This window comes from Octopus bimaculoides, chromosome 8 (genome assembly GCF_046866305.1).
Source record: "Octopus bimaculoides isolate indiv1 chromosome 8, ASM4686630v1, whole genome shotgun sequence".
NCBI lineage: Eukaryota > Metazoa > Mollusca > Cephalopoda > Octopoda > Octopodidae > Octopus > Octopus bimaculoides.
Genome location: NC_142935.1, coordinates 22,469,011 through 22,494,289, shown reverse-complemented (window position 1 = coordinate 22,494,289; position 25,279 = coordinate 22,469,011). Strand labels below are relative to the sequence as shown.

The window sequence follows — 25,279 nt, the reverse complement described above, 5'->3', positions numbered from 1 at the left end:
CAATTTAAGATAGAGTTATCCCAGGTTTATATTCCAGCTCGTGTTGTCCCCCTTCCCATGTAATAAGTCTCTCATCTCTCTTACTTACTCTCAGCCTAAAGGGAGAGCTAGTTTGGATTTGCATGAGTCAGTTGTTTTTCCTGCTTGGTAATCTATCTCGCTTATCTTTCTCTCCTATTCACAAGCCTTAATTAATAGTATCAATTAACAAACATTCATTATATGCACGGATTCATATGTCTTGTATTACTTACGCAATATTAATTTATTGACTAATCCTATAATTCATTGACTAACCCTATAATAGTGTAACTGGCTAATAAAATATTTGGAAACTCAAATGAATCTAAGAGTGGTTATTTTTAAGAGACAGCTCAACAGCTTATCTGATATGAGGATAGCTAGAAAAATAGGACTAACAATCGCACTAAGATATAATGTAGTCCTAGATACTACTAGCACTCCATCAGTTATGATGCCGAGTGTACCAGCCACTAGCGTAGAGTGTGTTCTACCCAGGGTGGTCTTTCCATTTGCCACCCCCGGACCCCACAAAAAAGCACATATTGCCTACAGCAGACCCAAAATTACTGCCACTTTAAAAGTGCCACCCGGTATGGACCGCCCCTACCACTACCCCCTAGCTACACTAGTGGTTCCAGTTGATTCAATTAATGGAACAACCTACTTCTGAGATTAACGTGCAAGTGGCTGAGCACTCCACAGACATACATACCCTTAACAGAGTTCTTAGGGAGATTCAGCATTACACGGAATGTGACAAGGCTCGCTCTTTGAATTACAGGTGCTACCCATTTTCACCACTGAGTCGAATGGAGCAACGAGAAATAAAGTGTCTTGCTCAAATATTGAACTCACAACCTTATGATCATAAGCCAAATACCTTAATCACTGAGCCACGTGCCTTCTAGATACACTATGTCTGATAAAAAGTGGGGTTGTTATGGGTGGAATATATCTGAACACCTGGAGTTATAATGTTCAAAAATATTCAGGAAATGCCATCATTTTACAGATAAATTATGAAAGAAAGACTAAGTTTATAGTCTGAAAAAGTATGCCATCAATATTGAAGGAAATGTCTGTTTTACAGACAGACACACTATCAAAGATGCTAAAAAGCAAGGCAAACAAGGTAACCTCTATATGGTTAGTCTACCTAGTAAAAACAATAACCAAATCTCCCGTGTATCATACCTTACAACCTTAGACCAAGAAGGACAGAAGGATGTATGTATGTATGTATGCACGTGAGCAGAGAATTCGTTGACAGGCAATTTGCTGACAGACAATTTGCTGACAAACATTCTACCAACAGACAATTCCCACACAGCCTCAGACTCAACACGGAGGCTTACATCAAGTGCCTGGAGGAGGTAGTGCTGCCCTGGGTCAAGAAGGTGGCTGCTGGAACACCCTGTGTCTGGTAACAGGACTCTGCACCATACCACACAATTGTCCGGTTTGTAAGTCGTCTGTCGGCCAACTATCTGTCAACAAATTGTCCGTCTACCTGTAGTGGGTGCTTTTATGTGCCACCAGCACGAGGGCCAGTCAGGCAGTACTAGCAACAGCCACGCTCAAATGGTGTTTTCCACGTACCACCGGCACAAGTGCCAGTAAGGCGACGCTGGTAATGATCACACTCGAATAGTACATTTTACGTGCCACCGGCATGGGGGCCACGCAGCGGCCCTGGCCACGATCACGCTCGGATGGTGCTCTTAGCGCTCCACTAGCACAGATGCCAGTCATGCAGTGCTGTCATCGAATTCGATTCCAATTTCACTTGCCTCAACAGGTCTTCTATATATAGACAAAAAAGACAGGATAATTACAACAGGAATGACAGTCAGTAGGTCTGCAGAAACAAGGTTGATCTGAGGCTAAATAACAAACAACAATAACAACTAAAACTATCATTGATAAATCTTTCCCTGTAGGATTAATTACACTCAGCATCACATCTACTGCGATGCTACTGTAACTGAATACTTACAGCATGGTGCCTGGTTGCAACTATGTGGACTTAGCTGTTGAGAGTTTGGTGTCTTTGGCACGGATGTAATGAGGTAGTGGGGGAACAGGATATGAATCACCAATCTCTTTTTCACACACACACACACACACACACACACACGGAATTAAGTATGGCAATGTCAGTGGTGATGAGACAATAATTATCCTGATGAAAGCACCACTGGTGATGAGATGATGATGGTGATAAGGAGATGTTGACAATAATGTGAAGATGATCATGAAAATAGCAGAGTTGATAATGATATGAACGATGATGGATGATAGCAGTGATGATGATGATGATGATGATGACAATGATAATGATGATGATGGGATGACCGCAGTAGTGGTGGGATGATGATGATGATGATGATGATGATGATGATGATGATGGGATGACCATAGTGGTGAATGGGATGATGATGATGGCTCATGCTCGTCCAACCCATGCTAGCATGGAAAGCAGACGTTAAACGATGATGATGATGGTGATGATGACAATGATAATGATGATGATGGGATGACCGCAGTAGTGGTGGGATGATTATGATGATGATGATGATGATGGGATGATGATGATGGCCCATGCTCGTCCAACCCATGCTAGCATGGAAAGCAGACGTTAAACGATGATGATGATGATGATGATGATGATGATGATGACAATGATAATGATGATGATGGGATGACCGCAGTAGTGGTGGGATGATTATGATGATGATGATGATGATGATGATGATGATGACAGCAGTGGTGAAGGTGATGATGATGACAATCGCAGTGGTGATGGTGTGATGATGATGATGACGTGGTGGTTCCTATGGTGATGGAAAGATGGTGATGATGATAGCATTTGTAACAGAATGATGATGTTAACTGGGGGTTTTTAACCCCCCCCCCCCCCTCCTTGTTACATCAATCAGCAACATCAGCTCAGACGACTTCCGGTACAGAGAAGACAGTCATCAAAATACTGCTGAACACCACCACATCGGCCTCTATCAGGAGACCACACTAATGAAGTGTGGGTAGGGGTAGAAGGAAGTCAGAAAAATAGATCTAACAACTACCTCGCCTCTCCCACTGTTGCTCTCATCACTATCATCTCCAATGCAATCATTACCACCACTACCACCACCACCACAACCACCACCACCACCATCACCACCACCATCACAACCACCACCACCATCACCACCACCACCACCACAACCACCGCAACCACCACCACCACCATCACCAGCACCACCATCACCACAATCACCACCACCACAACCACCACCACAACCACCACCACCACCACCACCATCACCATCACCACCACCACCACCACCACCACCACCACCACCACCACCATCACCACCACCACCACCACCACCACCACCACCATCACCACCATCACCACCACAACCACCACCATCACTGTATCTGTCATCGCTACCACTGCTGCCACACTGCAGTTGTCATCACTACCACTATAGCTGCAACTGTCACCGCTCCCACCAACACTGTTGCTGTCATCACAACCTCCACAACAAAAAAAAACAACCGCTATTGCCACAACCATCCCTTTCATCACAACAAATCGATACCTTAATGGACTTTTAGAATAGAACAAATGTTTTACATTTTCTGAGTTAGTTGATGTGGACATATTTTATCCATTACAATAATAGTTTGGTGTGGAGGAAAAAGCTGGGTAGGAAGAGGCATAAAAACAAAGCGAGGTGGAGGAGATATGTAGTGTGAAAGAGAGAGAAAACCAAAGAGAAAGACAGTGAAAGAATGAGAGAGAGGGAGAGAGAGAGAGGGAGAGAGGGAGAGAGAGAGAGGGGGGAAAGAAAGATAGAGAAGGGGAGGGCAAAAGAGAGAGAGAGTGAGAGAGATATATTACAAATGTGATCCAGAAGATATTAAAAGATGGTCTCCCAGTCCCCCCCCCACTCTCTCTCATACATAAATATCCACAGATGATGATAATAGTGATAAGAGGAGGTGAAACGGGTACCACAACATGCAACTGAGATGGTAGCAAAGTCATTAAGATTAAATTACCAGGCAAAATAGTAAACATCAGTAAGCTGTCGGAAGATAAACAAGCCACCAACTTAACCAAGCACACAGCGTGACAGAAGCAAGTCCAGATGAACACAGCACAAGTCAACCCAGTCTACTTCAGTATAAGCCAATACAGGACAGTACAGCTCAGGTCAGCCTGATTTGCCACATCACAATACAGCCCAGCTCAACTCAACCAAGAACAGCTCAAGACAACCTAGTTAAGTTCAGTATAGCTTAACACAGTACAGTATAGCCAAGTTCAACAAAGCCTAAGGCTATAATCTGAAGATAACTTCTCTTTCCATATCAGTCTCAGTCTCAGAGATCCTTCAAATGGACGCAATTTGCAGTTCCTCCTTGAATAAGCCATGAAAAAAAAATTATTTTAATTTGAAAATCTCTAGACTATTTATCTCTTATTTAATTTATTGGTATTCTATACAATGTTTCAATCTGTTCATTTCTAGGGATCTTCAGGCAACTTCAGAGAGAGGAAATAAAGAGACAATCTCTCTGGAGCTGGTGTTACAATATAATGTGCTCAATATCCTCTCTAAAATGGTCAGTGTTATGAGGGGCATCCAACAGTAGAAACCAAGCCAAAAATTAATCATACAAGTGGTCTCCCAACCATCTAGGACAGGGTTGGCCAACCTGAGGCCTGTGGCCAACAGACTTTTTAACTTGTGGCCCGCTTGATACTTTCTTGAAATGAGTTTATTTAAACAGTCTACTCTGCTGTATAAGAGTCCCAGCATTAACTGGGAAGTCAACGTGGCAACAGACTGACATCCCAGTAAGGGAAAGAGGTGCCATAATCTCAGTCATTTATATGCTGTGGAAACCAGATTAAGCTCTGGTTTTATGAGTCCTAGATTTCATGACAGGCCCAAGATATTGTGGAGCTGAGGTGAACCAGAAGCATAGGGTTAGTGGCGCCACACAAATAGTTGAGGGGCCTTGTTGGAAGCAGAGGAGCAAGGGAGGTCACATGAGTAGAAGCAGGACCAGAATGGGCCTCTTTCACCAAGGGGCTGCCAGACAAGATGGATGTGTGTAGCTGCATGAGTAAAGGGAATTTGCTGTTAAGTTCTGACCAAAGGTTAGGCAAGTAGGCCACCTACAGATATAACCTAGCTGGAAGGGATCAATGCTATGAGAGAAGCTATGGGGTAGGTGAATTGTGCTTTCTTTCCCCCACATAACAGATACTCTTAAAAAGATGGGTTGGTGGTTAAGTTTGGAATTCCCTTGATTACAGGTCTCAATCGGGGTTGATCTGGGGCTAAACTACAACAAAGTCTTAACTACAACAAAGTCTTAACTACAATGCTACCTGACAAAAGAAATAAAAATTCCAAGCTTGAAACAATCCTAAATATATGATTAGATGTTGGCTAGGACATCTGGAGATGTTTACAGAATGAATCAATCAAAATCTACAATGGAAGAAAAAAATCCAGAAAAGGTAAGATTAATTATGCAGAAATTCAGAATTATTTCTCCCCAACTGTGTCTTATTTCTTAGATCTTACCAATTCTATGAGGTGCATTCGAAAAGTATCTGACTTAATTTTTCTCCATTAAAAGTAATGCCACATAGGCGAAATCTTTTGGGTGGGAAGTGATGTCACCCTTCCTGCACAGGCATGAGCATTTTCACACTGGTAGGCTGCATCAGTTCCCAACTGTTATGTCTCGAGTACAGATGTGTATGTAGTATGCACTCGTTGGATTTTTGTTTTCACACAAGATGACCAAATGCATTGAGCAGCGACCATGAACCCATGTCTCATCACCAGTGATGATAGTCTTCATGAAGTCTGGGTTGTGGTTTGCACAGTCCAGGATGTCCTGAATGATTTCCATGTGGAAATGCCTTTGCTGTTCTGCCAGCACCTTAGGGGCAAATTTCGCCAACATTCCCTACATGCACAATTCCTCTGCTAAAACGGAATGCACCGATCCTGTGCTTGTTCCCACTTCATGAGCAATTTCCATGGGTTGTTACACAACAGTCATCTATGAATATTTGCCAGGCCTTCTCAATCAGTTCCTTATTTCGGCTTGTGGATGGCCAGCTTGAGTGTCCCTCACTCTCCGCTGAGATACAGCTATGTTTGAAGTGGTTATACTACTCCTTCATCTGAGTTTTGCTCATGGCATCTTTGCCAAAGGCCTGCTGAATCTTCTGGATGGTTTGAGTTTGAGTATCACCAAGCCTTTGGCAAAACTTGGTGCAATATCTCTGCTCAATGCGTTCAGTGGAAGCAAAAATCCAGCAAGTGCACACTGCACATTTGTACTCTAGGTGTAACAACTAGGAACTGACGCGGCATACTGGCATGAAAATTTTCATGCATGCACAGGAAGGGTGGAGTCACTAGTTTTCATCATCATCATCATCATCATCATCATCGTTTAACGTCCGCTTTCCATGCTAGCATGGGTTGGACGATTTGACTGGGGACTGGTGGAGCCCGAAGGCTACACCAGGTTCCAATCTGATTTGGCAGAGTTTCTACAGCTGGATGCCCTTCCTAACGCCAACCACTCCGAGAGTGTAGTAGGTGCTTTTACGTGTCACCCGCACGAAGGCCAGTCAGGCGGTACTGGCAACGACCACGCTCAAAATGGTGTATTTTATGTGCCACCCGCACAGGAGCCAGTCCAGGGGCACTGGCAACGATCTCACTCAAAAGTCCTTACACATGCTGCGTGCACAAGTGCCAGAAAGGCGACGCTGGGCACAGGTGCCATCCCGATTTCGCTTGCCCCAATAAGTCTTCACAAGCTGAGTTTCGTGTCCAATGAAGGAGACGATGTTGGCATGGGTGCCAGTCGTCGAATTTAGTTCGATTTCGATTCACTTGCCTCAACATGTCTTCGCAAGCGGAGTTTAGTGTCCAATGAAGGAAAGGTACGCATAAGTGAGAAAATAAGTTGGATACTTTTTTTAACATATCTCGTAAACACTGCAATCCTTCTGCATAATTACATCCCTGTGAAAGTTGCTACCACCCACATCTTCATGACACATAGTAATTATATAGAAGTAAATTATGATTAAAAAGTTGTGATCAATCCTGATCAAGAGAACTCTATGAAGCCTAAGACATTGCCCCTTGTTCAATAACTAATGAAAATGAAAATGCAATAAATTCATTTTATTTTAGCAAATGACCCAAAACTTCCTTTAGGTGAATGCCTTGCTTACACTTTTAATTTTTTCTTTCTTTTTTTTTACCTCAGTAACACAGCAAAAAAAAAACAAGCCATAAATAGTAAATAAATAAATAGAACAAATAAAAGAACACTTCTTTAAAGCAAGATGGACTTATCAGGTAGAAAAAAAAATTGTACAGAAAATCATCAATATCAATTAACGATGTATTTGAAACCTCTCAGGCCAGGCGAAACCGGCCACCAATACAAAACCTTTTAAGACAAATTAGTATGTTTGGCCTTGTTGAAGGAAATGTACAGTAACTGAATATCACTGCATTAAAAGTTAATGTATATGACAAGCGACAGTGTGAGAAGATAAAGAATGGATGTGGCCAGTAGGTGGAGTAACCATTAGCAACTGGTAATGAATATGATAACAGTAATGGTCATGGGAAGGAGGACGGGGGGCCTAGATCAACAAAGTAGGCAACTTTATTACTTAAATTATCTGCTTAGTATCAGAAAAGGAGAACCGAACACTAAAACCTAAAGAGCTTTCGTTAGCCGTGTAATTTATTAACAAAGTACTTTTGCAACAACAGGCATAAGTGAATGAGCTACAAAGCAGCATCTGTGTGTAACAAATCATTTATTAAATAAGACCAGTAATCAACAGCTGCAGTGTGCACTTGTGCATGCAGAATGCATAAACACCACTGTAAACAAGATAATAGCCAGTTTATATTTGTTTTGGCAACTTATGTAGACCATTCAATCAAGTACACAATAACTATTAATAGCTGCATGTTGAGCTAATTGTAGATGAACAGTAATAGCACCTGACATTGAAAGACAACATAGAACAGTTTCAAGTCTTTAGAAAGAGAGTGCAGGTGAACCAAATATAGCACTATTCATAAGCTCATCTCCTTGCATAAAGCTGTCCCTGCTCTCATCCCGCCCCAGAATTTATAGTCTTGTAAGCTGCCTGGTGACTACAATAGTGCTGGGAGCACAAAAAAAAAGTACCCAGAGTATACTGTAAAGTGGTTAAGAAGGGCATCCAGTCATAGAAACCATGCCAAAGCAGACACTGAGGCACAATGCAGTCCTTGGACCCACCTGATCCTGTCAAACCTATGCCACCATGGAACATGGATGTTAAATGATGATGATAATTAAAGGGCTTCCAGTCTAAGATATTTCATCTTGTTTTCTTTTTTAGACATAGAATATCTAAGTTGCCTTATTCAATGCATCCTTTGTTATTTGAGATAGTAAGATGTGCTTTGGGGAACATTTCATTCCCGTTTCTTTGAGGTCAAGTGACAGCATTGATGGCTCACAATAGAAAAGGTTGTTACAAATAAGTTAGTATCGAAGGATCACCGTTATTTTTAGTTTTATACAACATATGCACTTTCTCTGCGAGCTAAATGTCACTTATCTGTAAGCTGATTGGCCTGTTATGCAATCTTAATGTGCATTTTTTTTTTTTGCAGATAACCAAAGGAGTGAGCATGTCAGCTATAGACTATAATGGAAAAGACCTGCCCAAAGTACTATGCTGTGGGAAAAATACGTATATTTATTATTCTTGAACAAGAATACTATTGACAGTGACCTTGAGGTTTCAGCCAGTTGGGCTACTGTCAAACAATAGCCTACATGGCTGAAACTTCAAGGCTACTGTTAATATTCTTGTTTAAGAATCATAAATTTGTGCTCCACAAAAGTATAGAGTAACCCGTCGGATTAATGTTAAATTGTTTCTATTATAATTGAATATAAAAGCAAACATTAAAATATATGCATATGGTTTCGGGTTCAGTCCCACTGCGTGGCACCTTGGGCAAGTGTCTTCTATTATAAGCCTCAGGCTGACCAAAGCCTTGTGAGTGGATTTGGTAGACGGAAACTTAAAGAACCTCTTTGTATATATATGTATATATGTATGTATATGTATGTGTGTGTATATGTTTGTGTGTCTGTGTTTGTCCCCGCCAACATCGCTTGACAACCGATGCTGGTGTGTTTACGTCCCCGTAACTTAGCGGTTCGGCAAAAGAGACCGATAGAATAAGTACTAGGCTTACAAAGAATAAGTCCTGGGGTCGATTTGCTCGACTAAAGGCAGTGCTCCAGCATGGCCACAGTCAAATGACTGAAACAAGTAAAAGAGTATATACACACTATGTGTATTCTGAATTTTAGAATAAGAACATTAAATCCCTGAAAGTTGTAAGAAGTGACTAAAAGGTTTGCATTAGAAAAGGCATCCAGCTATAAAATACTTCATTAAAATGCCTCATCTAACCCATGCCAGCCTGGAAATGTATTTGTGAAAATTATATGTATGGGCCTTGTTCAGAAAGTCATTGGATCACCAGATGTAGTGTTTTTTGACTCAACATAGTCTCTTTAGTAATGAATACCCTGGACATTTCTGAGCTAAGCCAACAAATGCTATTCCAACATAAGAAATTGGCAAACATACCATTTACTTATTTGTGTGAAAGGTAGCCAGGCTAGAATTAAATAGATATATGCACGTGAAACAACCTTAGACTAAAATACCTTTATGTAGTCACTTATGCTAGAAATAGCAAATCACATATCCTAATGATTTTTTTAAAACCCACAAAACAGAAAATACATTGGAGAATGTAGTCTTGTGTATACATAGATATTGGAAAAGTTAAATAGACACCATCACTTTTCAATGATTTATTTCTAGAAACAAAATAGTGTCATCTGATGCATTTAAATACTTAATCTAGTATTTAGTTGGCCTGCCTCGAGCAGATTCCAATGACTCAACCTGTTTGGACAATGTACTAATAAGTAGTGTCTGCCCAGACAGAAGGATATAATGAGAGGTGTCTACTTTTGAGATGTCTGTGTATACGAGCAGCAGGAATGATTTTGATCATAGGCCTGCCTAATGAGGACTGATCAATGAGGGGGCTTAACATCAGTAACACCAATACTTTGCACCTCCGCAGTTTAAGTCTGAACTTGTCAGAAAGCTATTAGTTTGATATTCCCATCAAAAACTACAGCAATATACATACACACCACCAAGTTACAGCAGGATATAGTCTCTAGTCTCTCAATAGTCATTAATTTTTCAAACATTCTCTAATTCAACCAATAAATATACGTTTCTGAATGTTTGCTTAGTGGTTTAATTGCTAATGCTTCGGCAAATTACAAGTTTGCATTTTGCTGAAGAAGTTCTGAGAATGAAACACGTTTATGAATCTCAGCCCACTTTAGATATTTCACTGTTGCTTTAGCTATTTAATGCATTAGAAACACTTTCACCTACTTATCTATTAATTACCATGCAGGTGGCATTGCAGAATAATTTAATTATTCATTAAGTAATTGAATGAGCTGAGTGGGAATTGAATCTGCATCCTACACACATATACATTATACTCTCTGCTAAGCTGCAGGTGAATTTTAAGAGCTAGTGCTTAACTAAGGAATCGTGATATTGGATGAGAGATAATCCTCCCACAGGTAAAACACTAATCTTTATAACTAACATTCTCAGACAATGTGGCAACTATTACTAAGAAATAGGTGGACTGAGGCAAAGCAAAATAAAAATTTTCTGCTCTGATACACAAAGAAATGCCTCCACAACCAGTCCGATCTCTTATCTAAAAGTCCATATCACTTTTACAACTTAATACTGTCCATATCAGCTTTGTCACACCCACAAAACATTCCAGCCCAAATACTATGTATTAGAACAGGGAGCGGGGTCACGATTGGCTGAGTTGTTCAAATGCTAACCTACAAATGACTCAAACTCCTGGTGTCTACATCTTTACAAGTATGCTAACTGTGTTCCTGACATTAACTTTCACTAGTTGTGTTCACTTGATTATATAACAGTAAAATGCAGTTCACTTATTTATGTAGGAGGCCTTTGTGTAAGCATATAAGCATATATATGTGTATGCATGCACACATATGCACCGCTGCCAACACCACCATTTTCTGGCCATTTCTTTGCTTGAATGGATCAAATGGAATTTGCTGAGGAGGATTATTTATAGCAAGATGCCCTTCCTGAATATATAGCAGCTGCTGACTGGTTATGTTAATCCACCTCCAACAATAGAGAGCAGTTGCCATATTCCCTTGCATATCGGCTAACTCTGATGAGAATAAGGTTATATAATCGGATTGTTACCTAACACTCCATTGTATTCCTTGTGTGAAACCAAATGGTAAGATCAACTGTGATGGAATCATGAGGAGCAATACATAAAATGGTGTGGAGAACAGCAGTATAATAAACACCAGATAGACTAGAGATTTGTTAGTGAGGGTGGTGAGAGAGGGAGGTACAGTGACAGGGACAGCCGTCTCTGGGATGGATATAGTGAGTGACAAAAAAAAAAAAAAGGTGGGATGGGACATTGATGGCAGATATGAGAGGGTGTTCAAGGGAAAATGAAGGAGATAAGAGATGATATTGAGAATGTGGGATGGGTCACAAAAGAAAGTGAGTCCAAGGAGTGGGATAAATGGTAGTACAAAAGGAGGAGGGGGTCAAAAAGTGCAGTTCTGTTTTCTTATAATTACAGCAGTTGAGTAACAGTGCCATAATTAGAGGAGTAATAGAGGGATGGGTGTTAGGAAGATGAATGGTGGGGAAGACTTAGTAGGGGTAAATTGGGTGCAGAGGGCACAGACATAAATAATATGCTTTTAGGACCTCATGTTTTGGCGAGATGGATAAGTGTTCTCAAGCACAGCAAACTTGCCAATTCTCTTAGTCCTTTGTCATCTCCTTCATGAATCTTAACATTCTGAGGCTAGTCTTCACTACTTCCTCTTGCCCTTTCTGGGTCTCCCTCCTCCACAGGTTCTATCTTTCTCTTTCCAGCTGGGGTAGCTTTGTATTTCCTTATTTCTTTGTTGCCCACAAGGGGCTAAACACAGAGGGGACAAACAAGGACAGACAAAGGGATTACATTGATTACATCAACCCCAATGCATAACTGGTACTTAATTTATCGACCCCGAAAGGATGAAAGGCAAAGTCGACCTTGGCAGAATTTGAACTCAGAACCTAACGGCAGACGAAATACCGTTAAGCATTTTGCCCGGAGTACTAACGTTTCTGCCAGCTCACAGCCTTCGTAGCTATGTATTTCATTTACCAAGACACCTGTTCCCTCTTTCACACTTCCACCTCCTTCAAAACCTATTTAGCTGAGGATGGAGAGGAGTCTTGTCTTGTAAGTAGTTAGTGACCTCACTAGTGCCAGTGCTATGAAAAAGCACTGGTACACTCTGTAAAGTGGTTGGCATTAGAAAGGATGTCTAGGTTGGCATTAGGAAGGCATATCTAGAAACTATGCCAAAGATGACAGTAAAGCTTGGTGTACTTCTCTGGCTTGTAAGTTAGTAAGTAGCAGAATAAAGCACCAATGAAAATCATTTACACCTGTCTCATCTTTCTGTATATCTAGGACAACACTGTCCAAAATGTATTCTATAAAAGGCAAATCATCATCATCGTTTAACGTCTGCTTTCCATGCTTGCATGGGTTGAACGGTTTGACTGAGGACTGGTGAACCAGATAGCTACACCAGGCTCCAATCTGATTTGGCAGAGTTTCTACAGCTGCATGCCCTTCCTAATGCCAACCACTCCGAGAGTGTAGTGGGTGCTTTTATGTGCCACTGGTACGAAGGCTAGTCAGGCGGTACTGGCAACGGCCACGCTCAGCTATGAAATTATATAAAAAAAACAAAAATTGTAACAGAAAAGTTACAAACAATTTTTAGATTGCAGAAACTCAAAATCTCCAGGTAGAGTCTACAGTTAGTATTTAATGTGTCTTCTTTTCAATTCCCTTGCAACCACTAAATACCATAATTCAATAAATGGACAATTAAGTTGATCACTACTGGAGTACTCATCAGTGAAACTGGAAACCCATGTTATATATTATTCTGTGAGTACTAAAGGCAGGAAGTGTTCAAGTTTGTACTGCCTCATGAGATATTTGTCCAGAACAACACAAGCACATTTGCTCTCAATAACAGTGCAAAGAAAGACACAGATGTGTTACTAAGAACAAGTATTAATGCAATAATGAGGAATCAACCTTGAGTGGAACTGATAGCTATTAAGTTTAGCTTCAATAAGAATAGTACGGTAGTCAAGGAGATGAAGTTAGGGAAAGCTGCAAGTCTATCAGACTTAGTTGCTGAGATGTTTGAAGTGTCCGATTATATAGATATTAGCTCTGAAAATTTTCCCAAGAGTGCTTTCTGCATGAAGACCATACAAGTACAGGTTACCATACTTGATGTGCTAACCAAAAATAATGTAAGCAAAATTAGCATTAATGAAAATTGCCCTCAAAATGAATAAGGAAGAGCCATTTAATTAATTAGCTAATATAAATTGTTATCTCTAATGACTTACAGATAAGTTTCACCAAGAGTAAAAGGCGTCACTGAAGAAAGGTATTTATAGGGCTTTATAATGAAAAGCTATAATGCTGTTTTTGGTGTTTAGCCCTAGGTCAGTTCTGTCTCAATAGATCTATGATCAAAGGTGTAGTAACTTTGAGCATCCTGACTTTTTTTTTAGAAGTGTCCAGGTCAACATTATCCAATATGTCTTTCCCTTTTAAAGACAGTAAGGTGTTATTTGGCTATTTCTTGTAGGTAGAATGACCAATTAGGGGTTTTCTTGTTGGTTTATGACGAATCAAGTTTTGAAAGAAGACAAGAAAGTTTAGCATGGTTAGTACAAAACAGAGTTAACTTGGAGGGATAGGTTTCAGTTTGCACAAAATCTTAAACCACTGATGTAATATTTCTTATGGGACAAGAGCAAGGGAAGTTCTTAAGTAAAAAAAAAATTCTACTCAGCATTTGTGAATCTGGAGAAGATCTTTAATGGGATCTCACTGCCCTTTGTCGAGCAGGTATCAAGAAAACTAAGTGCAGATGAATGATTTGTAACAGCTAAACAACTAATGAATGAAGATATTGCAAGTAAGTTTAGGATTAGCAGTGAATTCATTGAAGAATTTAGTGGATGAGTAAGTATTCAAAAGGAGATAGAAACTATGAGGGGGTGCCAAAAAGTTCCTGGCTTTAAGGGTATCACAAAAGGCTTGGTTGGAAGCCCAACCTTCCAAGTTCTTTTACAGGGCTTAGAAAAACTACAGGAACACTGCAATATGTGTGTGAATCTGAGAGGGGAACATGTTGAATAAAATCGCGATTAATTGATTGATCCTCCTCTATTTTCTTTTACTCAGAGCCAGGAACTTTTCAGCACCCCCTCATATACTGAAGTCCATTCATTCAGATAGACTGTACCGGTTCTATCAACTAGATGAATACCACCATATGGCCATTAAACATCCCTGGTGGAGTCCATTTTGTTACTAGTATTTAGACCAAATCTTAAGTCTGGGGATAACTCAATACTGTGATGTGCACTTTCTTCCTGCACCCTAACAAATAGCAAATCATGAGTTATGTTTCCTTCCTAAATTTACCCCAACATATCTCAGAGGCTGTACAAAAAAAAAAAAATAAATAAACAGGGCCATGGGCACTGCCCTTACTCTTGTAACTAAACCACAGAAATGAGATAGAAAAATACTTTTCAGTATTTAGTTAAGGTTGTTAATGTTTACAAGTTCAAACCCTGCCAAAGTTAATTTTGCTTTTTACTCTTGAAATAAGTACCAGTCACATACCAAGTCAGCTTCATTGACTACACCTAAAAATTTGTGGCTTTGTGCCAGCATACGAAAACAAGATTGTTTCCTATGTTACTTCTAGTGTTATTGATTCTATCTCACTCAAACGATTTATTCATATCTTCTTATAGATGCCATCTTTTGTTTTATTGAATAAACAACATTGATTGTTCCTAAAACTGCATCATCAAAACAAGATCTGTCTGTACATCAACATCTACGTATATGCCTGCATGCATTTTTGTGTGTGTGTGTGTGTGTGCATGCCCGTGTGTGTATGAATGCATGCATGTGTGCACATTGCGAGTGTAATGTCTCTCTATACATCTGCATCTATGTATATATGTACTGTTATTAGTTTCAGTTATTGGACTGCAACCATGCTGATGCATTGCCTTCATATTTTAGACTATCCCATTGACCTCCTTAAAATCCTCTAAGCAAGCCACACCAACACACACACACACACACATGCGCGCACCTCACCAAGCCAACTACAACTCTTTTCCAGACATTTCTTTGTTGTTCCGACACACCTAGTTACAACAAACACTTGGTAAACAAGTGCTCATCATTCCTCAAAACACCAACCAATTATCATAACAACACACTTGCACATCAATGAAGAAAACACAAAAAAAAGCATTTTTATAAACTTAAAAAAGTTCAATAGAACAGGTGAGACTATAGAACAGGTGAGACTATAGAACAGGTGAGACTATAGAACAGGTGAGACTAAGAAGTGGAATCAAGGTTTTTTTTTTTAAAGTCTTTGTTCTTTTCTACAAAATTCAGAAACATTACAACAGCAACATAGACGCTGCAGTTCATGCATTCAGCAAAACAATTAGATGTAAAAAAAAAATATATATCCCACAAACCAACATAGAAATATAACCCTAGTTACACACCTAGAAACAGATGGCCTTAATCCTTTAGCATTTAAGCAGGTTATATCCAGCCAAAATATTCTACCTGTTTTATATTCAAACTGGCCAGATCTAGCCTCTCACACAAACCCTAGTGTCATTCCGAAACTACACAACCACATTGTTGACATCTCAAAACTATGAAATAATGCATGATTAATTCAAAACAATGTGAATAAATAAGAACATTTAGCGAAATTGTGATGGCACCTGTGCCCAACGTCACCTTCCTGGCACTTGTGCTGTTGGCACGTGTAAAGGCATTTGAGCGAGATCGTGCCAGTGCCGCTGGACTGGCTCTTGTGCAGGTGGCACGTAAAATACACCATTTTGAGCGTGGCCGTTGCCAGTACCACCTGACTGGCCTTCGTGCCGGTGGCACATAAAAGCACCCACTACACTCTTGGAGTGGTTGGCATTAGGAAGGGCATCCAGCTGTAGAAACTCTGCCAAATCAGATTGGAGCCTGGTGTTGCCATCCGGTTTCACCAGTCCTCAGTCAAATCGTCCAACCCATGCCAACATAGAAAGTGGACGTTAAACGATGATGATGATGACCATCATCATCATCATTTAATGTCCACTTTCTATGCTGGCATGGGTTGGACTATATTTATATATATGACCCTCTGTAAAGTGGTGGCATTAGGAAAGGCATCCAGCCATAGAAGATAAGCCAAAACAGACTAGGGAACCTGATGTGGCCTCTGGCCTTGCCATTCCCTGTCAAGCCATCTAACCCATGCCAACATGGAAAATGGATGTTAAACCATATCTGGCCATGGGGAAGTATTAACTTCCTTAGAAACAAGTGAGGGTAGGTGACAAGAATGGTATCTAACCATACAAAATCTATCACACAACAAATTCTGTCTGACTCATGCAAACATGGAAAGCAGATGTTTAATGACCATTCAACAAACTCCTTATTCTGACTGAATTCTGTATGAAGAGATGGAAGGGAAGGTTTGGGTTCCATTTAAATAACTAAAACACAGCTGGAGCAGTATTGCCCTCTGCCCTTTGGTTCAGTGCTGAATTAACCATTAAGCAAAATAAGTACGTGCTCAGGGCATCAAAAGAAGGAAAGGACACCACAGAAATGGTAAATAGTTTATGGCACAAAAGAAATCACTTTAAACTTGCTAAAATAATATTCTGGATGCCTTTATCTCTACTAAGTATAGATGCAGATGTGTTACCTAAGATTAATTTTGAGGATTTGATCAAAGACTTTGCAATTCGAAAAAGCAGGAGGAAGCTTTTCAAATATAAATAAAGTGGAAGTATACAAAAATAAACATTATTTACCCTCTTACTGTTTCGTTTCGTTTTGAAAAATACAAATTTATTTTATGGTTTGTTATTGTTTATATTTTGAATTACATAATCGTTTTATGGGGGGCACCAAAATCTTTTAAGTATTGAGGGCCTCGATGGGTCTCAATCCAGCCCCCGCTTTGGTCCAATAAGCCGGTGAAAAAGAGCGAGTGGCTAAAACTTTACATGTTGCATGAGGGTTGCTACACATGCATACATATACACACACATATGTATGTGCGTGTATGTAAGAAACTGTGTTCAGAGCAAGAAAGATAACTAAAAGCAAAACATAATAGAAGTGAACATAGCCTCTATTGTTCTCATAGCTTATCCTAATTGATGAACCTGCTAGAAACAGCATCAGATCTCCCTCAAATCTTCTTACCCAACCATCTCCAAAAAGAGAGAATAAGTTGAGATAAGTGGCCCTTATATATTGTGTCTGCAAAAAAAAAAAGGTAGGATGATCACAGTTTGGACACCTTTAATCAAAGGTCTGTTCAATCACAGCTAAACTACTGCTGACTCATCATAACCACCTCAAAAGTGGGTGGTGGTTTACTCTTTTACTTGTTTCAGTCATTTGACTGCGGCCATGCTAGAGCACCGCCTTTAGTCGAGCAAATTGACCCAAGGACTTATTCTTTGTAAGCCTAATACTTATTCTATCGGTCTCTTTTGCCGAACAGTTAAGTTACGGGAACGTAAACAAACCAGTATCGGTTGTCAAGCGATGTTGGCGGGGCAAACACAGACATACACATAGATAAATGTACATATATACGACGACGACGGGCTTCTTTCAATTTCCGCCTACCAAATCCACTCACGAGGCTATAGTAGAAGACACATGCCCAAGGTGCCACGCAGTGGCATTGAACCCGGAACCATGTGGTTGGTAAGCAAGCTACTTACTACACCGCCACTCTTACGCCTGTTTGTTGAAGTTTATTCACTGAAACAAGTCACAAAGATCTGTATTGCCCAATATACACAGCGAACAATTAATACATTTATTTTGTTGTTGCTTAGCCCCAAGTCAACACTGACCAAGCAGACCTATAATCAAAAACCTTCCAGCCGTGGCCATCCAATATTTTATCCAAGTGCTGATCACAAGCATCTTAGTCCACAAAATTTTAATATTTTTGAACTTATAAAGTTTGGCATTTTTGCATGGTAAAAATGAAGCCGACATAAGTTGTGCAGTACAATTAGTCGGCCATTCAGACAAGTCCCATCTCCAACCAACACCTAGAGATTATTTATAGACAGAAATGATGATTAAGCATCTCTGTCCATTTAATTTCTGTTTAAAAAATAAGATCTAACATTATTCCCATCTTTTCTTATCTATGACTGCTTTATGATATGACTGCTATTTCTAACTTGCCACGCAACCACAGAGCTTCCATTACTTGTTTGATAACATTAGTTTGATGATATACTGTTCGCGGGAATAGTCTTGACCGAACAGATGTATAAGCAAAGATATCCCATGGCCATTCAATCGTTTTCTCAAATATTGCATATGGTTCCGGGTTCAGTCCCACTGTGTGACACCTTGGGCAAGTATCTTCTACTATAGCCTCGGGCCGATCAAAGCCTTGTGAGTGGATTTGGTAGACGGAAACTGAAAGAAGCCCGTCGTATATATGTATGTATATGTATGTGTATGTATATGTTTGCGTGTCTGTGTTTGTCCCCCCAACATCGCTTGACAACCGATGCTGGTGTGTTTACGTCCCCGTAACTTAGCGGTTCCGCTAAATAGACCGATAGAATAAGTACTAGGCTTACAAAGAATAAGTCCTGGGGTCGATTTGTTCGACTAAAGGTGGTGCTCCAGCATGTCCACAGTCAAATGACTGAAACAAGTAAAAGAGTAAAGAATATGGGACTGTATTATCAAATGTACCTCTCCTTTTTCAATACAAAAAGATGTACTTCACGCGAAATTTGATTGCTATTTCTAGCATGCCAAGCGAGAAACTAGAAGCTCCGTCATGATGGCGGGAACAGAGATGTTAGTGGTAGGAGCTAGCATCAATAATGATAATGGGATGGTGACAGCGATAGCAATAACGATGATGCAAAAGTTAAAAATGACGGTTGCGCTGATAAATGTTTATGTTATTGTTTAGATTCAAGTTAATCTTAATCGAGCAAACTAATGACTGAAATTGTTCCACACAAGAGCAACCGTTTTTTTTTTTAATTCACATACACTTTATCGAAAACTACATTAGCCAATGTATCCTTCCCTCTTCAAAATGCTGGGTTGGTAATTTGACAGCTATTCCTAGGTGATCTAGCAACCATGTAGGTGCAATACCATCTCTAAGAATAGCTGTAGTGGCGATGTCGGAAGCAGTAGTAAAAAGCAATGACAAGAGTGATAATGATGGTAATGTAATAGATTTTGGTGGTGGTGATGACAAGAATAGTAACAGACAACGACGATGGTGATCGTAGTGAAGCCATAGATATTGTTCAACAATTAATTGCAAAATACCAAAATGTCGAATGCATCAATTAGATATCGATATATTTAGATAGTTTCTCTCTCATTTTGCCAACACAAAGCATTGTATTACTGACATAGAAAAAGAAAGAAAGAAAAAAAAAAGAATGCTGTTCTTATTGTATGTGCGAAGGGGGGGCGGGGTAAATGAGAATTCCATCGCGAATAAATTACAAACAACAAACAACGGAGATCGATTGCTCGATTAGAAAGAGGAAGAAAGAAACTAACAGCGAGGATTCCCGATCGGTAAACGTTTGCTGGAGCGTCAGCCAATCTCTTGTGTTTTGCTTACTTGGCAGTATCATCACGTGTTCCCTGCCCAAATTACTGGTCTGCAACAGATACACCATTCAGACAGAACACACATACATACATACACACACACATACAAACATACATACATACACATACATACACACACATGTGTGACACACAATCATACAAACACATGTGTGTGTATATCTATATATATATAGTCACACACAGAGATACTTGGTCAAATAGGGAAACGAAAGTATAGTCAGACGGACACAGGCAAATAATTAAACAAACAAATCAAGCAAACAAACAGATATGTAAAGTTATTTTTTGAAGAAAAGCAACACAAATTGGATTTTTGTTGCTTTTCTTCAAATTTTATTCACCAAATCTCTTGATTTTGTTTTTGGTTTTTACCCTACCAAATTCTGGTGCCTCAAACATTTTAAGTACCACATTTAATCTTTTGATTAAATCTATATTATTATTCTGATATATAAAGTTATGTAGATAGTTATTATAAGGGGACAGTGAGATCATAAGCAGTGATATATAAACAGATATACCCCTTTTTTTTGTCAACAGAGATACGAACATATATTGAGGATGTGTGTGCGCACGTCAGTACAAGTTTATACATGTATGTATTAGTAATGTGTACCCAAAACCAAATGAGATATCCTCTAATAAATCTACATCTAATATTCACACTAACTATGTACACACTTCTATGTCTACAGCACCAAAGAAGCAGCCAGAGTGGGCTTTGTAACCCTTAATAAAGGAGTCCAAAACTAAAAACAAAAGCTCTAAATTTAAAAGTAGGCTATTTTGTCGAATTACAATTATTTTTAAAGGATCCAAAGGTGCAATTGAAAGAGCACCACTTACATAAATCGGGGTAACATGGGAGAGGAGGCACACAAACTGGTTGTCATTGGCTTGCTAGGTTTTTATTAAACAGACGAATAACAATTACCTTCTACTTAATTTGAAGGATCAATAGAGTATTCAAAAGTTGATGGCTTGATTGCATCATTCTCAAAAATATTATTTGGCGGTCCGATTCAAAATCACGATGTCGTCAAACAAGCAATGGATGCATATATAGTTCCTTTATATCCAAACGTCATCCAAACTTGGGCGGGGTTAACCCCAGTCTTTATACATCATTGTGTTGTCTGTTTAACTTTCTTAATGTCATTATCTAGAATGAGTGTTTACCTAGGCCAGGGGTTTTCAAACTTTTTGACTTGCGGACCCCTTTATATTTCAGGCTTTACATTATTTGCTTAAAATAACATATTTTTACATTTATTTTTACATTTATTTATTTAACAGTATTTAACAAATAGGTTTATTGTCAATTAAAAGATTTCGATAAAAAAACATATATAAAATCAAATTGCCCATGAAAAATATTTGCTGTCCACGGACTCCCTGTCTTGTCCTTACGGACCCCCTGTGGTCCGCGGACCACAGTTTGAAAACCCCTGACCTAGGCCATATACACACCACCCGTTTTTGGCGTAACAAAAACCCTAACCCTAACCCCTAACCATCGGGTGTGCGCTTTCTTTACTTTCGCCGCCATTGCCTAGAACAATTTCATCCTTAACTCTCTAAATGTCTTTGATTAGAACGGATGTCTACTTAGCTCCTTCAATCCTAAAGACGATGGGTATCTTCCACGCTTCCTAAGAAGGAACTGCAAAATGACCTAACCTCAGTCAGCTTCTTACCTGACACACAACGTACATCGATCAGCTGACATTGGATGGCGGTGGTATCCGAAATGAACATAGTGGCTCCACTTTTAAAACTCGATAATTTACCTGCTAGCCGACGTGTTTAAAAACAATTCGAAGGAAAACCCGGGAAGACGATAGCTTAGATGTAGTAGATTATGTAGCGAATCTGAATAGGGGTAACCTTCGTTTATAAACCCTGATTTCGGTTGAAATAATAAAGCTGGGAAGAAAACGAAGCTATTTCACTTATATATAATTCTTAAACACAAGTGATATATTTCCTCTAAATGCACTTTCATAATATAATGTAAATTTGCTTTATGGTCTGAAGCTTAATTTAAAAGTGCTATTTGTGCAATATTTTTTGTTTGATAGTATAAAGAGGAGTTACAATACACAATAAAATGTTTATCTTTAAAAATCCTAATTAGATTTAATAGGGATGGTTAACATTGCGATGACTATAACACATTAGCAATAATCTGATTCGATCAATCGATCTTATTATGAGGGAAAATAATAATTAAACTCAATTACTGTTGATGAGTTTAATGCCTCGAAAAGGGAAATAGAATGGCAAGTCTGTTAATTAGCATTTGACAAAAATGAAATCTGTCCATTTACTGTTGCCACTCAAATTTGATTACAGTAATTTGTTTAATTATAGTAATTTGTAATTTGTTTTAATTCAAACTATATTGAATCTAAGAAGTATTCCGAACATTGGCTCAACCTTAAAACACTCAGCCATCCACGAAAGTTGAAAGCATTACAATACTATCATTTAAAGAGGGGGCCTGTAACAAATTCCACTTGGTTAATCCGACACTGAATGTATACACATATACACTTAAAAACTCAACACAAACACATACCAAAGCAAAGTACACGCCAGTATCAGTGATACATAATACATCAGTAATACATAATAACATCAAGATATACATATAAAGCAATTAAAATAAACACACTGAGCAATTATAGTATACATACCCAACATCAACACACATACAGAAGTAATCAAAGTATACACTCAACAACATGAACACACACAAACCCAACAATAACACAAATACACAACAACACACATACAACATCATCTTGTACATTTCATTGCTGCTCGACCTGCTGAAATATACAGCCAACTTCTTCCTCAAGCCACAACTTACCGTTTCAATAAAAGGACACTTCGATTAATGTAGTTCTCGATGTACATACATAAAAGACGGGATAATCACACTGGAACAGTTCGATCAAGCTTGGCCGGAAGTTGTGAACAACACACAGAAACATCACCGCTTACATAAACCAATGGATGGGAAAACACACACTAACCTAAACACACACACACACACACTAACCTAAATACACACACACAAACCTAAATACACACACACACAAACCTAAATACACACACACACAAACCTAAATACACACACACATAAACCTAAATACACACACACTAACCTAAATACATATACACAATACATGACAGAAGATACAAAGAGGAAAAAAATGTTAGACAGTCAAAACCATCACTTCGTTTGTCTAGTCTACATCCAAAATAAGAAACCACCACCCTACAAGACATATGTGTGTGTGTATGTGTGTGTGTGTGTGTTGTAGATCACATAAATTGTGAGTGTAGTTTTACCTTTAAACAAGATCAGAAGACCAACTGCCATCGACAAAGGGACGTAGAGTGTAATATCCACAGTAGTGCCAAGTAGAACGGAAGCTAAGCAAATATATGTCTGTATATAAAGAGGTGTGTTTAAGCTTAAGGAAAAAAAAGCGGAGCACATAAGTGACTACAGCATCATCACACCATCATCGACATCATTATCTTTTCTAGTCTACCTCTCTTTCAGTCAGCCGCAGATACACACACATGTATTTTTCGTACTCTCTGTAATTCTATTTAAACACTGTAATCGAACAGATGACAATAATAAACATAATAATAAAACACAAGAAGAAACATATATATATATATTTTATTCACTTGTGCTTTACTTTCCGAACGTTGAATTAGTAAGATTCGAACACGAAGCTAAATTATGCTAGCTGTCATACTCTGGCGTTTGGGAATGATGGTGTTGAAAATGTAATTAAAATTATTTGCCTCATGTTTATTTTATCAATCTTAGGTTTTTAACCGTTTAAGATAAACACGAGTGAACTGAGTTCATTATATTTTGGATATTGCTATATAAAATATTTGAGTTGAAGTGAATGTGTTTAATTCTTTGAATCTATTTCTTCAGTGGGATTGGCAACTAGTTTTCAATTGATGTTGGCTGATGTAGAAAGAAAATACCGCAGGGGACCATTCTAAATCGAAATACTGTATGGCCTCACCTACATAATACAGTCATTTGAAAAACCAACAGGGCAGGCATATGTTCGGTTAATGTTTACATCTTGACCTAGATGTAAACATTAACCATATATTTAAAGATATACTAGTTGTAACCATCCTGGTTTTCACGGTGTTTTGGAGTAGCTGTCCACCGTAGTTCCATATCATATAGAAAAGAAAAACGTACGAGGACACAAAAATATTTTAAAAATTGAAATTTCCGGAAACTTTTTTCATTTTATTTAGTCTTTTTTTTTCCCCCTGGATCTTTATTACCGTTATCTGAAATATAGGAATACAACAAAAGGGATGAAGGAAAAAAACTACCCTTTACTTTTCCGGGGAGGTATGGGGTTTCAAGGGACGGCTATTTCAAAACTCTACATTGATTTTTAAAGTTGTCTAAGATTGCTTTATCTAATGTTTACTTTATTTATTTTTAAGATGGTAGGACATAACTTGGATTTTTTTTTTTTTTTTTGTCGAGTGACCATATGGAAACTTCCCTCATTGACGCGATATACAGACATAATTAGTTAAAATCTATAAACGAAGGAGACACTAAGTTGCACAGCATGAGCTGTTACCTTCATAGTTCATCTTGAGCTTCTGTAAGTTGATACTTCTTGGGAAAACATGGATTTGGTGTTTGGCTTCTTAGCACTATCTGCCGTTACATGGGTGGATACCTGTATATAGTTACTTGAGCTGTTCGGAGAGGATCCAATTTCCTTCAACTCTTTAAAAAAGAAGAGCACATTGAACAGCGTAGTCCTAGATACTCTGTGTCTTAAAAGAAAAAAACGATGTTGAGGTAAACATCTGGAACATTTTTAATCACAGATGTACTCAATTAGGATTTATCTGGGGTTCCCAGAGGGTTGAGAAGCAAAGATGACCTCAGCGGGATTTGAACTCAGGACATAAAGAGCCAGAATACTGAAAAGCGTTTTTTCTTTCTAACACTCTAATGATTCTGCCATTCTACTCAATGCCATCAGCACTAGAACTTAACTGATATTTATTTTCATTGATGTTGGGGGAAAAGGAATTCAGAACATAAAAAGCCAGAAGAAATAGCACCAAAGCAATTCTTTCAA

The 25,279-nt window shown here is 38.9% G+C and overlaps 1 protein-coding gene across 7 annotated transcripts in view; it reads right to left on the bottom strand.

The window, feature by feature from the left end:
• LOC106871984 (E3 ubiquitin-protein ligase LRSAM1) overlaps positions 1-23,675 on the bottom strand; it is an 82,131-nt gene extending 58,456 nt beyond the window's left edge. For 3 of the 7 annotated variants that reach the window (XM_014918780.3, XM_014918802.3, XM_014918788.3), the window contains exon 1: positions 23,472-23,675. The gene's annotated coding sequence lies outside the window, so the exon portion shown is untranslated. Of the gene's footprint in view, positions 1-20,036; positions 20,114-22,986; positions 23,175-23,471 lie in introns of those variants that run through there. The other 4 variants (XM_014918820.3, XM_014918793.3, XM_014918811.3 and 1 more) reach the window with 4 other exon arrangements.
• Between the last annotated feature and the right edge of the window lie 1,604 nt (positions 23,676-25,279).